The 17,733-nt window shown below is 42.7% G+C and overlaps 1 protein-coding gene across 2 annotated transcripts in view; it reads right to left on the bottom strand.

The window, feature by feature from the left end:
• LOC309711680 (plexin-B2-like) overlaps positions 1-13,257 on the bottom strand; it is a 156,106-nt gene extending 142,849 nt beyond the window's left edge. For both annotated transcript variants that reach the window (XM_082542114.1, XM_082542116.1), the window contains exon 1: positions 12,398-13,257. The gene's annotated coding sequence lies outside the window, so the exon portion shown is untranslated. The remainder of the gene's footprint in view (positions 1-12,397) is intronic.
• Positions 13,258-17,733: the final 4,476 nt, after the last annotated feature.

The following is a 17,733-nucleotide window of genomic DNA, read 5'->3' as shown; positions in this document are numbered from 1 at the left end:
CTTTAACTGCTCACACACTGAGTGGCTTTTTCATTGGCACTCAGGCAACAGCACAATCCTCAGCTCTTAATACTACCAATGGAAAGAGAGGAAATGGGATTTTTATTTGTCTGAGCACCAAGGGTGGTCTGCTGCTCCGAATAATACACTAAAATACAGGGTCTAGCTTAGGCTGTGCTCTGTTATCAGCATCAGAATTGGCCAACATGAGGTGCAAAAGGACTGTGTTCTATCACAAGGCTGTGGAGCAGGCATAAAATGAGGGACTGGACAGGGGTAGGATGTTTGGGGGTTTTTTGGTGGTGCATCTTTTTACAAAGCTTAAGCATCCTGAGTGTAAGAAATACACTTTTAATTATACCACATTTAATAATCTCACTGGTTTTCAGCGATGAGGACTCGTTTGTTTATATCTCATGTGAAGAACAGATGCATAGTTTGAACATGCTCAGGAGACACAATGTTTTGTTTTCTGTACATCTGAAGGTGGAAAGAGCCATAGTAACCCTGTGGGTACGTGACTTTGTTTTTTTCCATTACCAACTCTGTACTACTAATTAAACAAAGGACACAGAGGAATGCTCGATGACAGCTCACAGAAACAGGGAGTGGGAATGAAACAGAACAGAACCTGGGTAAAAATATAATAAGAAAAAAAAAACTGAGGCTAAGAGAGATGGAGAGACATGTCAACGGTTGTGTGCTGCTGATTTAAACAAGGACGGCTACAGAGCGATCCTTACTGAGATCTAGAGCGGTAGCTAAATGACTACTTGGGCCTGATCGCGGTAGCAGTCGGCACCAGTCTACAAATAAACAAGCGACCGCGACTCTTACACCCCACCTCACGTCCATCTGTTACAGGAATTTTACACTCTGCTCCTCCATATCCAAATGAAAGAGGACAGGAGTAAAAGGGGGGAAAAATCTTTCCTGGTGAGACTTGTGTGATTTGGGGAGCCAATCTGGCTGAATGTTTTTTGTAAACAGTGTGACTGCAGCTTGTTTTTGGAGAACGCACTAGAGAGCAGCATTAGGTTGTTTAAGTGTGTAACAAGGAAAGAGACAAGGGTCTTGGTAGTAAGGTTCTGTAACCCCAGCAGCAGATCTACTCTGGCTAATGACCGTAATTAAAGAACCCAGCTTCATTGAGGGACTTGACGTGGGATAAGCTCAGGAGGGATGTGGAATAGACGTAGTTACAGCAGATGGAAGTAACCACAGGACTGAGTTTAAAAACGCTCGGGCTGAACGTATCGGAGGCTGAGTGGTAGGTTAGTGTGTTATGAGGGCTTGTAAATATTTAGGCATTCTTACAAGGATATGTGGCTACCGCTCTCACCATCTACCATCACATGTCTGACTAACTGTATATTGCACAACAACAAATCAGGAAATGGATACCACTTCACGGGATATGCTGACACCAGCATAAAATAGCCAACAACATCCTTTTTTTTTTTTTTGGCTGAATAAGTTCCGGGGGGGGGCAAAACTGGGAAGTTTTGAGGCTGCCCAGATGAGTCAGTGAGGAATAATGCATGTCATCGTGGCTGCGTGAATAGGAGAGCGAGGCTGGGGGGCAAGCGAAGACACCCAAGACATAGAGCTATGATGACACCTCCACAGATCTGCATTTCAGAAGACAGCTCCGAGCCCCAGGCAGGTTTGAAGCACCAGGATTAATAACCACGTGCACTACAGACACACTGACGAAGAGAAGACAAAGAAGAGAGCTGAAAAAAACTACGATCCGACGGGAGGGGGAGAAAAGTTATGGAGAGCAAGAGAACAGATAGAGACTGCTAATAAAGAGAACTAAGAGAGATGAGGGTGTTAACAGGAAATTGTAAACGTGATCGCAGTGGGTACTTCTAAACTGATCCAACGTATGGGTCACGGTTGGCTGAATGTGGAACAACTGAGGTTCCTGTATACATTCACCAAACCGACGGGAGGTGATGGTATACAGAGCCAGTGGGGGGAGCGCATACTGCTGCAGGTCTGATTTTAGTCCACCAGAATGCCTCAATGTGACAAGGTCAAAACCAAGGTAAAGACCTGACTCATGGTGATGCGCTCTAAAAATCCAAACTATTTAAAAGAAAAGTTCTTTTTTTTTTTTATTTGTTTTGCTGCTTGTATTCTACTCATCTTCCCCCCCCCCACAGAATTGCTTTGCTGCTGCACTGGGTAGCTAATTTCCCCAGGCAGATCAATAAAATTAAAAAAAAAAAAGAAAAGAAAAAAGGATTACCTTAGAAAAATCACACCACAGACTATCACACACAGATTTGAATACCCAATGGTCACTACAAAAAAAAAAAATGTCAGTCTCTAAGGTTACAGCAGTATCTTTGGCAGCATTATTACCGCTGTTGCTGAGACCGCTACCACAGTAAAACGCTCTGTCAGTTTACAGATGAGAAGCAACAGAGCCAGTGGCATTTAACGAGATTCACAGCAACTTTCACAATTGCTGTATGAACAGATTTTAATAGGTCCCTCTTGGATCATAGGCAGCTGAAAGGCCAAGATACCCACCTCATTTAACAGAGACAAGGACATGATACTGACCAAAAAAGAATTTAATTTTCATAATACCATTTCAAAATGAAATGTAATAAAGGCAGATAACCTTGCTCCTACAGTATCCTCCATCACATCAGCCCTTTGTGAAAAAGGTTATGAATTTAGACCTAGACAGTGCAGAAGACGTATAGACATATATGCAATGGCCTGTATTTATGTAACGTTCTGGTGAGTATGCTACATTTTATAGGAAGATGCACAATGATATGTGGTCGCGCCATCATATTTTTTATTTTGTTCGTTTAGCACTATATCGTAATTTCAAACGACATAACCGCCAGCGGCAAGTAAGCGTTAAAGAAGGCCTGCAAGTTTCACACTAACAAGCACAGGTATTTGGAACATCTCCTCTTTCCATATTTTGACTGAAACAGACAACCGAGGGACAGACACCCAACCTCCAGCAGTGCTGCCACCCCCATGTCCACTTCCATCTGCCAGCAGGTTTTCAGCAGACGCCAGAGATAATAAGGGCAGCATATGGTTTCTCATACTATTTTAGTGCACATACCTTTGGATAAAATTTGGGAATTTATTCCACTATTGCATACTGATGTTTCTAAAATGTACAAACAAGAGTTGCTTGTGATCTGAAAAAACAGACAATAAAATGTGTATTTTTTATTTTTATATATATATATATATATATATATATATATATATATATATATATATATATATATATATATATATATATATATATATATAAATATAAATTTTTTTATTTTTTCCTTCAAATACTTTTCATATTAAATCTATTAGTTTGGTATTAATGTCACTAGCTGGTGTTGCCAACACATTATGCAGTTGCACATAATTGTAATAATGTTTTTTCTTAATGTGACAATATGACACATTCAACACACATACAGTTCCTAAATTCAATAATCACAGCTATTAATTAAAGTTATGAATTAAAATCAATTACGTTATCTGCATAATTGTTAGACTTCACTTTTTATGCAGGCTTATGTAACAATCCTCTTAGTTTGTGCGAGAGAGTGGTGTGCAGTGGATGCACCTTACTTTAAATGTGTTGTCAGAAAGGAAAACTAAGTGACAGCATTGAGCAACTATGGCTAGGACATAAACAACTAGCCACTTTTTTTCTTCTCAACACAGCACAACTCCTGGACCACTCCCTGGTCACCTACAGTTTGGATTCCTGTAAGACCATTCTCTCTGTTCCCTCCCAAAACAAAAAAAAGCTCTTTAATCGGCTCCAAACGGTACAGAGTCGACACCCACACCAAGTCTGCTGACCACGTCACACGTATTCTCATCCAGCTTCATTGCATCCCCATTACTCAAGTGTATCTGGATCAAGACTCTGCTTCTCACTTTTAAAGCTCTCAATGACTTGGGACCCTCGTATCTTTCAAGCGTCCTTCACCCTTATACCCCTTCCTGTGCCCTACACTCGGCTTCAGCTGCTCTCCTGACTCCTACTTGCTTGGAAATTATCACCACGGGTGCCAGAGCCCTTGTGCTGTACCTCGTCATTGGAAATTATTACCACTTCACCCTCATCAGCTTGATTCGTTGACACAGGTTCAAATCACAGCTCAGAACCCATCTGTTTTCATCAGCATATCAGCTACAGCCGTCTTGTTCTACAATCATGTTATTCCTTGATTTTAAATCTCTCGTTATTGTTCTTGGTGTTGATTTTGTATTGTAAGATGACCTTGAGCACTTCCTAAGGTGAGCATATTTGAGATTTAACAATCAAAAAATAAAAAATTATATATATATATATATATATATATATATATATATATATATATATATATATATATATATATATATATATATATATATATAAGTACTATTTTTAAGCTATAAAGTGTATTACATTACTTTATCTAAGTAGCAACTTTTCCACTGTTGGTAACAAAAAATATGTTTTTAAACATATGCCCAATTTCAAATTCTTTTAAAGCCCCAATTCATTAAGAAGTCTGTGTATTTTTTTTAAAGGCTCTCCAGGTGGGTTCCTTAGATTCAGACGGATCATTCATCTCTTTAACAAAGTTACACTGGCACACACCATTCCTCTAGGTCTTCCTCAGTTTGCCACATTACGGTCCCCCACGTCCCTCTCAGGTTGGTGTGACCTTCATCTGCAGCTGCTGCCAGTGCAGTGACCCCTTACGCATCTGACACCCACCGTTTCTGGCTGACACTCACATTCAGTTCTTCCTAATTAATCGCCCAGTGTACTTGATCAAAAAAACAAAAAGAAAAAACAAAGAAAAAAAAAAAAAAAGAGGGCCTGCACTCAAACATATTAACATAAACCAGCAGGACGTCATTTTAGCTGTAAAGCAGAGGTGATAATTAAAAATGATCTTGGCAGGAGGAAATTGGTCAGTTTGAGGATTAACTGTGAAATGACTCACTTGGATAAAAATGAATTGTAGTCTCTGGTGCCTCGGCTAGGATTAAATGGCACTCCACATAGAGTAACTCGGACAGGAACAAAAAGTGCAGGGAAAATGCAGTACAGGTGGTATAAGTACAGTGGGGCAAAAAAGTATTTAGTCAGCCACCGATTGTGCAAGTTCCCCCACTTAAAATGATGACAGAGGTCAGTAATTTGCACCAGAGGTACACTTCAACTGTTAGAGACAGAATGTGAAAAAAAAATCCATGAATTCACATGGTAGGATTTGTAAAGAATTTATTCGTAAATCAGGGTGGAAAATAAGTATTTGGTCACCTCAAACAAGGAAAATCTCTGGCTCTCACAGACCTGTAACGTCTTCTGTAAGAAGCTTTTCTGTCCCCCACTCGTTACCTGTATGAATGGCACCTGTTTGAACTCATCATCTGTATAAAAGACACCTGTCCACAGCCTCAAACAGTCAGACTCCAAACTCTGCCATGGCCAAGACCAAAGAGCTTTCGAAGGACACCAGGAAAAGTATTGTAGACCTGCACCAGACTGGGAAGAGTGAATCTACAATAGGCAAGCAGCTTGGTGTGAAAAAAATCAACTGTGGGAGCAATCATCAGAAAATGGAAGACATACAAGACCACTGATAATCTCCCTCGATCTGGGGCTCCACGCAAGATCTCATCCCGTGGGGTCAAAATGATCATGAGAACGGTGAGCAAAGATCCCAGAACCACACGGGGGGACCTGGTGAATGACCTGCAGAGAGCTGGGACCAAAGTAACAAAGGTCACCATCAGTAACACACTACAACGGCAGGGAATCAAATCCCGCAGTGCCAGACGTGTTCCGCTGCTGAAGCCAGTGCATGTCCAGGCCCGTCTGAAGTTTGCCAGAGAGCACATGGATGATACAGCAGAGGATTGGGAGAATGTCATGTGGTCAGATGAAACCAAAGTAGAACTTTTTGGTATAAACTCAACTCGTCGTGTTTGGAGGAAGAAGAATACTGAGTTGCATCCCAAGAACACCATACCTACTGTGAAGCATGGGGGTGGAAACATCATGCTATGGAGCTGTTTTTCTGCCAAGGGGACAGGACGACTGATCCGTGTTAAGGACAGAATGAATGGGGCCATGTATCGTGAGATTTTGAGCCAAAACCTCCTTCCATCAGTGAGAACTTTGAAGATGAAACGAGGCTGGGTCTTCCAACATGACAATGATCCAAAACACACCGCCCGGGCAACAAAGGAGTGGCTCCGTAAGAAGCATTTGAAAGTCCTGGAGTGGCCTAGCCAGTCTCCAGACCTCAACCCCATAGAAAATCTGTGGCGGGAGTTGAAAGTCCGTGTTGCTCGGCGACAGCCCCAAAACATCACTGCTCTCGAGAAGATCTGCATGGAGGAATGGGCCAAAATACCAGCTACTGTGTGTGCAAACCTGGTAAAGACCTATAGTAAACGTTTGACCTCTGTTATTGCCAACAAAGGTTATGTTATAAAGTATTGAGTTGTATTTTTGTTATTGACCAAATACTTATTTTCCACCCTGATTTACGAATAAATTCTTTACAAATCCTACCATATGGATTCATGGATTTTTTTTTTTCACATTCTGTCTCTCACAGTTGAAGTGTACCTCTGGTGCAAATTACTGACCTCTGTCATCATTTTAAGTGGGGGAACTTGCACAATCGGTGGCTGACTAAATACTTTTTTGCCCCACTGTAGCTCTACATAGTTTTTATTAGTCAGAGATTTCTGCAAACCTCTTTTAAACCTAGATCTCCTCGACAAAGATCTATCAATGGGCCGATAAATCCTGCACAGACGGCTCAATTTGTGCGGAATTAAGCATCGTCTCATCTTCGATGTGTTAAAAGTCTGAGAGATATGACTTGTCTTTTCATCGTAATGGCTAGGGAGGTGGGCCTTTCACGTTCCAGCTGACTGAAGCGGGCACGACCTAAAGTGTTTTTTTTTTCATAGCAATATGCACCAAAGCAAAAAATAAAAAATAAAAATGAAATTGCTGCTCACTTTTCTCCTGCCAATACAAAACCTGTGAAGTGAACACATTTGCTCAGATAAATCAAGGTGACCCACGAATCTCATCACTTGTGATAAATTTTCACATACCCTCCTCTGGGCTGTCAGGCAAAATGACTCCGTGGTTGTTAACCTTTGCCAGCGGCCTAAATAGGTGGGTTGGTTGACTTGCTTCCAGTAAGCAGGCACATCAGTAGCCTCTGTGATACTATGTGTCAGTTTCAACCAGTCAGCTCAGGTGCCACAGGGGAAGCTGGTGAGAGGAGGGAGAAACCGAGGCAAACATCTGTGTTCTCTATCCATCACCGAGTTCAGCCTTCATCCATGCGATGACGCCGACAGCCAATACCACACTCGTTCCCAAAAAACGCCCTTTGAACAGCAGTGCAGATCATGATTTCCTCTGGGCTAACTTTTTCAAGTGTTCGCTTAGCTCTGAATACATCATCATCATCACTCTTCTCCTCCACTGCTCTCTCGCCCTCAAAAGAAGATGGGATATCTCAGTTCTTCTGCAGAACATCCTGAACAAAACCACTTAACTCAGTAATAAAAAGGAAGCTCCCTCCCTATGCAAATAATTTAGCTCCTTCAGGAATGCGAGTGTGTTTACAATATTCATCACATTCCTCTTATGCTCTGAGCACAGAGAGGGGAAAGAAGAGTCACAATGTTTAAAAGGTGGACGTGAGGACAGAGAAAGAGCAGAAAGGGCAGGAGTGGGGGGGAAACCAGTGAAAGTATGCAGCAGCACTGAGGAAAACATTTTCTCAAGAACCGACTGCATGGTATGTTCGGTTGTTGGCGTGGGCTAAAAGACAGCATGCTGACAAAGTGTCATGAATGTTATAGTGGTAAAAGTACACCCCACTGAGCTGTACATGACCACTTTATTTGTGAACTGCTCTGCAAGCAGACCAGCTTAAACCGTTGCAGGGAACTTTCTGTTGAGGGAGATGAGTGCTTTGTCTCGCCTTGGTTTCTTCCTCCACACAGCCCATCTCATAGCCTGCTGCTGAGGGAGTAGGGATGAAAATTACCACTGTCACACCTGGCAAGTTTGTTATGCTATTTTTAATTCTAAGTGGATGTGGCTGAGTCGCGAGGGTTTCATTTGAGTCGGAACGTCACATTGCTTTGGTATCGTGCTGATACAAAGCTGTGGAAAACATGATGGCATTAAAGATGCCACAGGTACTGGAGTACCTATAGATAAAAAGAACCCGTGAAATGACAGTGCATGCGCACCAACAGGTGTGATGAGATCTGAAGTGATATATAGGGATTGATTTGGACAATCAGTGACATGGACAACCAAAAGCTAGAATGTAATGTTTCTGATCATCAAAAACATTAACAATAGTTAAATTAGTTAAATAATTGTTAAATCGTTAACTTTGATTTAGCACATTTTTTTAAAGTTTCGTTTTAGTTTAGCTACACCCAGGCCTGAATACAGTAAGACCTGTTGAATCAGGTCACCTGACGAAGTGAAGTAGGGTAAAAGATCTCCAACAGCATGCCACGATCTAAGGAAACAGCTGAGGAACAAAGTCTGTGACATCTATCAGTCTGATAAGGGTTACAAAGTCGGTTCTACGACTTTGGGACTTCAGTAGACCACTGTGATAGCCATTATCCACAAACAGTGAAAACTTGGAACACTGGTGAAACTTCATAGGAATGGCCAGCCTACCAAAATTACTCCAAGACTGCATCAACAAGTCATCCAGGAAGTTACAAAAGAACCTTGAACACCACCTAAAGAACTCTGGTCCTCACTTGTCTCAGTTAAGGTCACAGTTCAGGATTCAACAATAAGAAACAGACTGGGCAAAACAGGGAGACTTCCAAGGAGTAAATGCCTGCTGACCAAAAAGACCCCAAAAACGTAAAGACATTTGCCAAAACACATCTTAATAAGGAAGACTTTTGGGAACATATTCAGTGGACTGATGAGACAAAAATGTAACTTTTTGGAAGGTTTGTATTCCTCTGGTACAAAACTAACACATCACTTCATAAAAAGAACATCATACCAACAGTCAGGTGGTAGTGTGACGGCCTGGGGCTGCTTTCCTGCATCAGGAACAGGATGACTAGCCGTAATTGATGGAATCATGAATTCTGTCCTCCAGAGAATCCTGAAGGAGAATGTCATCAGTTTGTTCCCTCAAGGTTGGGTTATGCAAGTCTACCTCTGAATGGCTCAAAAAAAGAGAGAGATGCTTTTGGAGTGGGCTAGTGAAAGTACGGAACTAAATCAGAATGAGATGCTTTGGCATGACCTTAAAAAGGCCGCTAATGCTCAAAAACCCTCCAGTGTGGATGAATTAAAACAAGTCTTCAAAGAGAAGTGGACCAAAAGTCTTCGGCAGTGATGTCAAGGACTTATTGGCAGTTATTACCATTGCTTGACTGCAGTTCTTGCTGCCAAGGGTGGCACAACCACTTATTAGGTTTAGGGGGGATTTTTTTTCCCACAAAGTTCCAGTTAGGGTTAGATAACCTATTTCCCTTAATAAATGAAATAATCATTTATAAACTGCATTTTGTATTTACTGTGAAATATGCAAAAAGCTAAGAAATCAGCAAGGGGTCAAATACTTTTTCACAGTACTGTAATTGAGCTCCAAAGTGGTGTATGACTGTGCACGACATAGGCAAAAAAAGCCCTCCATGAATGGGTGAATGAGTGGTTAGTAAGACTGGAAAACCAGTTTGATGTCCATCTGTTTTAGAAAACAGTATTTGCAAAGGCTGGTGTCACGTGGTTTAGGCTGAAGTGGTCCTAGCTCACTGTTGTGTTTATGTGTATAAGCAGAGGAGGTTTATTGGTACTGGGACCAAATGCCATATATGACCTCCATAGTACAAACAACAGCAAATCAGGTCAAGATGGTGGTGTAACGGCAGGAATGCTGCTGAGAAGATAGTTTAGGACAAGGCTGTGGAATCCCAGGGCAGGGGTGGCAACTGTAAAACCCTGTGGTGATAAGATCAGAAATCCACCTCAGCATGACGTCCCTTCATCACGGGATAATCCTCGGACATAAAAAGACGAGCCTATCGCCAATCTGAAGGAAATCTCTAATGCCAAACTGACACACCCTTCAAACATTTACCCACACTCCCCTGAAACCTATTTGTACTTCTGTTAAGGGAGAGGAGCAAAGTACTCATGCATCCCACACCTATTTTATGACCAGTAAGTTTACAAAGTCCACTCGGAAACAAAAAAATGTTGTGCAAACAATATCTGACAGTATGCCTTTCAAAAGTGAAAGTAAGCCTAGCAAATACGGCATTTAAATTATGAATCAGATGACATACTATATTTATTATGGTCAGAAAACACAAGATTAACTAGCGGTAGTACACTGACATGAACCTTTTGCGATGAATATACACATGTCAAGTATCGGTTTAGGGGTGAATTTGTGGCAGATAGAGGAGAAATGGGATTGCCTGTTGCTTACAAAGATTATGGTTTCATTTTTTAAAATGAAAACGGCAGAAGTCAGTAATCCAGAGCAAAGGAAACATAAAACCCCCACAGTGGATTAGTTTAAATTCATTTGACCACAAAAATATTGCCAAACCGGTGTATATGTAGGAGACGACATGGTTTTGAGATATGAGCAAAAATTGTGCAGCACTACGAAGTTACAGGATGAACTTTAGCACAACCAAAAACACGTAGGAGCTTTACAGCCGAGTGCTCACTGCCCAGTGATTCACTAGCTCTAGTTCTCAACTGGTCAGAGGTTATTTACCAGATCCAAAAATACACACAGTGGATTATATGGCAAAGTTTCATTTTGAAACCTAACTGCATATTTCCCATAAAAGTCAGGCAGGGGTGAAAGCGGGCTCACGGAAATGCTTGCTTTGCTTGTTGTTTTCCCCGCTTTCCTATTACAGCGTATGAGCTTGCATTCGGCTTTCGGGATTGTTTTGCAGAATCCTGAAACACTAGCATGACCTGAATGAGAAATGTCTTCCTATTCAGTTGTCCTGAAAAGAGCATCTATGATGAAGAAGCGTGGTACGCTTGTCTTCTTCACCCTTGCGGGGAGCAGGAGAAAACATTTATCACCGCTCTCCTCTGCGCAGATAAGGTGTCTCTATTTATTCAGAGCAGAGGAGATAAACACTGAATGAAGCAGTGTGGGACAGTGAGAGAAAGAAAGAAGAGAGAGAGATGGTGGCATAAAAGGGGGGGAAAGGACAAGGAAGCAGCTTGGTTCTCAATTGCCTGTGTGTGTGTCCATGTGAGCAGATGGCATTTATCCCTGTGCAGCCAGAGTATTGGGAGGCTGACCCCTGCTCTACAGTAACATCCCTCCAAGCCACCACTACTTACTACCACCTACAGCCACCTTTCTTGCTTTCATGTTTCCCCTCACACTACTAATCCATTCCCACTATGAGACTGCTTGTATAATGTTATTTAATGAGAATAATCCCCAGGGCGATGGAGCATCCTACATACAGTAGACCTCTCCACAAAGAGGGGTCAGAGGATGGCAAGGGCTGTTAATAAAAGCACTATTTAGAAAGGCAACAAGGCAGTACAGTGGTCTGTTGAGGTCTGCGCCAGGGACGGAGAGATACAGACTGACAGAACTACACAGGAGATTCAACAGGGACATGAATAGTGCTTCTGTCCTTCTTGTTTTCCACAAGAGAGACAAGACAGAAAGCAAAAAAAAGAAAAGAAAGACAAACAGAAGGCGTAGTTCACTACCACTTCTGTCCTCTCTCATGCTGATATACAGCCTAGTGTCCAGAGGTGAGGGACACAGTTCGCATGGCCATTTCTCTCTGAAGCTGCCTGTGGGGACAGACGTCTCGTAGCGCTGCTGAGGTGAAATGCATGGTTGCGAGACAAGAATGTCTCCCAGAGGTTTGTCTTCTAGAACAATCAGCTGTTGAGTTTGAGAAAAGTAGAGCAAGTTGGCACCCAGACAGCCATAACAACAACTATGCAACTACGGGCTGTAATGAGATTTTGAAAAGCCCTGTAAAAAGACGGCGTCAAGGACACTGTTTTAGAATGTTAAGAAAACCAAACAGCACCGTTTAACTCTCTTTGTAGTACATTTTTAAGCCACAAACGTTATAATAACTAAAACAATAACAAGCAAAGAACAGCGGCGTTACATCAGCGTAACAGCGTTCCTGGCACAAGGTTTACGCTCCCCTGCTCCGTCAATCGGGCGCATAATAAGATATCCAAACTTGGTTCCATACGCACCGGGGTCTGAAATTGACTCTGCGTTTATGAACTATGAAGCAAACAGTCCCAACCCCGCTTTAACGGGGATACACCAGCACCCCTCCTGGAACTCACCTTGAAAGGGGGAAAAGAGAGAGCGAAGACAGTGGCACAAACGCGAATACTCCAAATCCTGAAGAATCTACCCCCTCCTTCCTGGTTGAACGATACAAAAAAGGAGAAAGACGTCCGTAAGCAAGTTTACATTTTACTCGCCTCTCCTGTGAGGGGGGGGGGGGGGGGCGCTTCAGAAAGGCACTATTCCGTAGTATAAAAAAGAAAAACAAAACCCGGACTGCTTGGTTACACGAATTGTCAATTCCCGCTGAAAGACGACGCGAACAACTCCTTCAACAAAAGAGTGTCTTTGCTTAGAATTTCGGGACTTTCTCCACGCCCAGGTGCCGAGTCACATGGTAGGTTAGTTTCCAGGTGTGAGTGTCTCGTAGCTGCAGATCAGTTGGCAAGCGACACACCTGTGGGATGCGCTCGTGCGCTCGCTCTGACAGTCATCTCGTCCGGAAACGCGGAGGTTGTACATAGGGATGGGGAAGTAAAAAAAAAAATACAGAAAAAAAGCAATGGGATGAAACGGGGAGAGAGAGGAAGAGAAAGAGAGAGAAGTGCGCACTGAACGGAGAACAGACGTCGCTCGGATCGCAAAAGGAAGTAGTCTGACCCCCCCTCTCTCTCTCCTTCGCCTCCTCCTCCTTCTCCTCCTACTCCACTCAGCCGGCGAAGCTACTGTACGAGGAGACAACAGCCGGGAAGTAGCGGGGAGGGAAAACGGAGCAACTTGTATCGTCTGTTCTCTGACGCACCGAAATATTTCCGCGCGATGGTAGCGGTGTGGTAAGCCCCCCCTGCCGCCGTACTGTGGTTCCCAAATTGTGGTCCGGACTCCTCAGTCTGCGGGGGCGGTTCCAGGTCAATCCAGGCAGTGCTCGCAAAGAATTGTTAGGAATGTGTGGAAAACAGCCGATTAGGTTTCGGTTTCAACTGATCCCATTCTCACCCGGGTGTATGGTACACTACACAGGCACACGCATAGTTCTGTCTAGTTAGAGCTCGCCACGTTAAATCGCCTTTATTGGGACAGAATCTGTCAGCAGTTTTCCCGCCACATCACAAGTGAGGAAATTAGTTCCCCAAAAGCAACAGACAACTAACCACGTGGAAGCCACAGATGACTTAGATTTTATTTTTGTTTAAGCAGTTATATGCTGCTGATCTTTGCCACCAAAATAACATAATAAAGGCTTCCCCATCAGCATGCATGATAGGAAATGGTGGTTACAAGAAAACAACGCAATGTCTTGGTTATTTATTTATTAACTGTGGCGTCTCAGTAAACCATGACGGTGTGGCACTGAGCCGTTATAGATCCATAAAAGGACCCAGCAGCCGAGGCGGCTTAATGGAATATAGTTATCACTCACACTGTTTCATTAGCTTTCTTCCACTCCCGTCACAATACTATGTGGGCGTGGGGTGCATTTATGAAATACTGAGGTCAGGAATCCAAAATTCTTCCTGGAGCAACCCAACTCTTGAACCATAACATTTGTATTTTATTTATTCTTGGGTCTCAAAATAGATTCTCTAGACTCTATTAACTCAATTACAATTACAGCAGCTTTTGTTGAAGCATAGCCTAATATGTGTTTAACTGCAGGGCATGCACTCCTCAGGTTTGCACTCCACCTTCCCTCAAGCAGTTTGCAGGGTCTTTCAGCACCTTTAAATCAGTGCGCATTTAAAAGTACATCATTTCCATTCGTCCAGGATAATCAACAGGCATCGCTGTGGAAAGCTTCCACCACATATTGCATTGGAAAGGGTTTTCACTAGTTCTCGCAAGAACTGTTGACAAGGAGGCCTGTCATGTCTCCAAAGAAAGACACATTGCTGTTGAGCTGGCATTTGTTGATCCTGTGAGATTCCCCCAGCAAGTTTTCCCTGACATTGTCTGTCATGATTGGCAGCAGAAGCCTTCCTTTAAAGCGACCTGACAGTCACTGTAAATTAGCTGTCAGAATGCCGTAAACAATAGGTGCTTTACTGGTATATTTAAAGTGGATGAATTATGAATTATGTTAATTGCTCCTTTAACCCCGATAAACAACAAAACAGAGACATAAATAATCCACCAGCACTCCATACAAATGAATGCAGATTAATGTAGGGAGGCAATCCGGGGACTCTGTTTGGTTTAAAAATATTTCCAAAAGCAACCACTCGTCGTTTATTTATAATTCACCAAGCCCCCGTTTTGACTGTGAATTTACAAGAGCTGTATTAGTAGTCATTATACCACAAATTAGTGGTGTGATCGCTGTACCTCGACTGTGAATCGTTAATCACGAGAAGCATCGTCTTTGCAGCTCTTAAATCCAGATAGTGAAACAATCTCTCATTGGCCCGTGACTCTGTGCAACCTTTAAATCAGCAATATGTTTTCATCACTTAAAACAAAATACGAGTCAGAGTTTCTGCAGATTCTTCAGACATGCAAGCAGCAAGGAACTGAAAGTAGCATTGATTTCAGATATGGGCCATATGTGTTTTTAAGTGCTCTTTGAGCTTGATTGGCTCTTTTTCACTCAAGAGGTTATACCCAGTGTTTTTTTTGTTTTTTTTGCCTTGGAGCCTAATATCACATAACATTGCAATTTGGCGCACTGAGTTTTGTGACACTGTGTCATGCCTTGTTGTGTGGCTGCATGTCAGCTCCGAGAGTGATTTATGGGCATGCAAATGAGACTGTCTGTTGAACGAGGAGATGTGCTGCCTTCGCCCCAGAGCAAAAGAGTGGAGACAGCATGGGGGTGTGAGTCAGTCCCTAAGTGCTGACACAGGCACAGAGCTGGCGAAGATGGGGGAGATGGCCTTCACAGGTCCTCACACTGACTGATGAGATCAAGAAGAAAGTAGGCCAAGCCAGACAAGTGTCAAGGAAACAGACACCCAGAGATGGAGTGAGAGAGACAAACACCTTCCAATCACACATCGGACTGGGAGAGTGGAAAGTGGCGGGGGTAGAGCTGGCTTGTTTGGGGTCTGAGTTCAATATGTCCAAATCTGTTTGTCTAAAGAGTAATGAGGCTGCTGAGAGTCGTGGAACATGCTGGCCCAGGGGATCTCTGTAGAGTCCAAGTCAAGGCTTTCTAAATTCACTGAAGTGGAATAGAAGTTCACTTTGTTTTGCTAAGATAGCCTGACTGTGATGACATTTTGATCAATGCGCCCATACCTTCCTGCAGCTCGCCTTTATGTTGCTTGAATAGTGATGATATGTTATCACGCTGGTGTCAAACACCGCCATTTGTCACGCGGTGTCCCTCAGCTGGTCTTGGCAGTAAAACGTTTTACTATCAACATATTATACAATGTAATTTATGGTACAGCGTTTCGGCTGTCCATAGTGATATAGTGGTCATATTACATTCAAGGTTCAGAGTTCAAAGTCTGTTTGTCATGGGGACAGACTGCCCTCTGTTGGCTGCGGCTTATATTGTTTTTAATCAGTAATTTATAACCTGAAAATAGCAGGAGCATAACCTAAGTCAACCTATTGGGCAATGCTTTATATTGCACCATACAGTAGTTGCATGCTTATTTAAGAGGGTTTCTTTGCAGATATGGTCCAGGTGGCCTAATTCTGAAAACGGATGGGGTGGGGGGTTTGGTTAGTGCTTGTGAATTTGTTTGATTGTTTTAGCCATGGCAGTACTGTGAATTACACATCTTGCACTTGTCTTTGTGTACAAATCATACATGAAGACAAAAAAGAATCCGGTAAAACTCACAAATAGTTCATTATTACTAGTGTTGTCTCTGTTGTAGCTTTGTTTGTTTGACGTTTTTCCTACAATGGCATCATTTAGTTCATATATGCATATGCATGTCTCTTACCCACAGTAGTAATATAGGTGTGATATAATGAATGTAATGAATCCACATTGCACAGAAGGTACTGTGTCTTGTTTTTGGATTGTTTATTGTGTTTAAGGTAAACTGACTGCAGTGTGACTTATCACGCCGTTTCCTCCCATACAGATGGCATATGGAGTTCATATGGCTATATTCCTCACTAGAAACCACGAGAGTCCCACAGATGAAACTGTGTAAGTCTTTCACAGTTGGTAAATAACACAAAACAGTTGATCTTGGCTTTCACACAAAAATCCATGCAACCAATCATTTGTAATAGTGTCCTGGCCTTTTTTTTTGTAATGGCGCGTGAGCATCAGTGTGCGTGCATCGCAATCATCTCTTCAGTAAAGAATAAGGATGTTAAAACATCCTGTACGTTCACATAATTGTGCCCCGGTGCTCTCGCTGTGTAGGTGTATTGTCACTATCTTTCAGTTTTGCTATTCCCTTTATCACCAGGTGAAGGTTGCCAGACATACTGTTGTAGCAAGCGTAAAGACGCTTGCTAGCGTAAAGACGGAGAGACAACAGATGGAGCAGTTCACAGACACAGGATCTTGTCATGGTGGTGATTGATAAAGGTGTGAAGAGAGACTCGACTGGGAGACAGGGGAAGGGTTATTTAAAGCATAGGCTGCACTTTGATATGAATGGCTTCCTGACTTAGCAAAGTGCATCTCCAGCTGTCAGCGTGACTTACAAGTAATTAAAAAAGGGGCGAGCGTGCGAGTAAACCGAGCTGTGGCTACTGTTTGCAGGGCTCACATCCTTTGCAAAAAGCATGTGCGACAGGGAGACATCAGGTTTGGTATAAAAGGGATAGACAGGCTTATGGTGCTGTTCTGACTCAGTCTGGGAATAACCACAAGCTGGGAATAGCAGGGTGGCAGCAGTGTGTGGGTTGGTGTGAACAGTCTGCAAGCATGTGTGTGTGTGTGTGTTTTTATTTTGCATGTGTGTGTGTCAGAGAGACAGAAAAACACAATATTTAAAGGAGGCTGATGTGGTTGAATATATAGATATGTACAGTTAATGTGTATCATGTAAACTTACTGATCTACGGAAGTGAAACTGCAATGCTGAAGGTGTCTTTGCAGAACCTAAAAGGCATAGTAAGAAACATTTGTCTTGTGTTATCAGATGCCCCTTCAGACCAGCCGAACTGTCATTTTACCCAAGAAAAATGTCATTGTTTTCCTTCTCCTTCTGCTCATATCGCAATCTAATCACAGCTCGCTCAGCTCATCCTGTATGGTCCAGGTGGCCTCACTCTGAGAGCTAATAGAGGGAGTTTTAGCATTAATAAATGTCCTTAACCAGGCTGATGTGACACAGACCAGATTACACAATGGCCTCTTTACGTCCAGCCGTACTCTTGTAAGTAAACAAATGCATAAATCCACCGGTTGCACTTATATGTGTGTCCTGCCTGTTTCCTGTTGAGACTCTGATCAGAGAATCCAAGAGCTGCCTTG

The sequence above is a fragment of the Aulonocara stuartgranti genome, assembly GCF_965226115.1.
Source record: "Aulonocara stuartgranti genome assembly, chromosome: 7".
Lineage (NCBI taxonomy): Eukaryota > Metazoa > Chordata > Actinopteri > Cichliformes > Cichlidae > Aulonocara > Aulonocara stuartgranti.
This window is presented reverse-complemented; position numbering and strand designations above follow the sequence as displayed.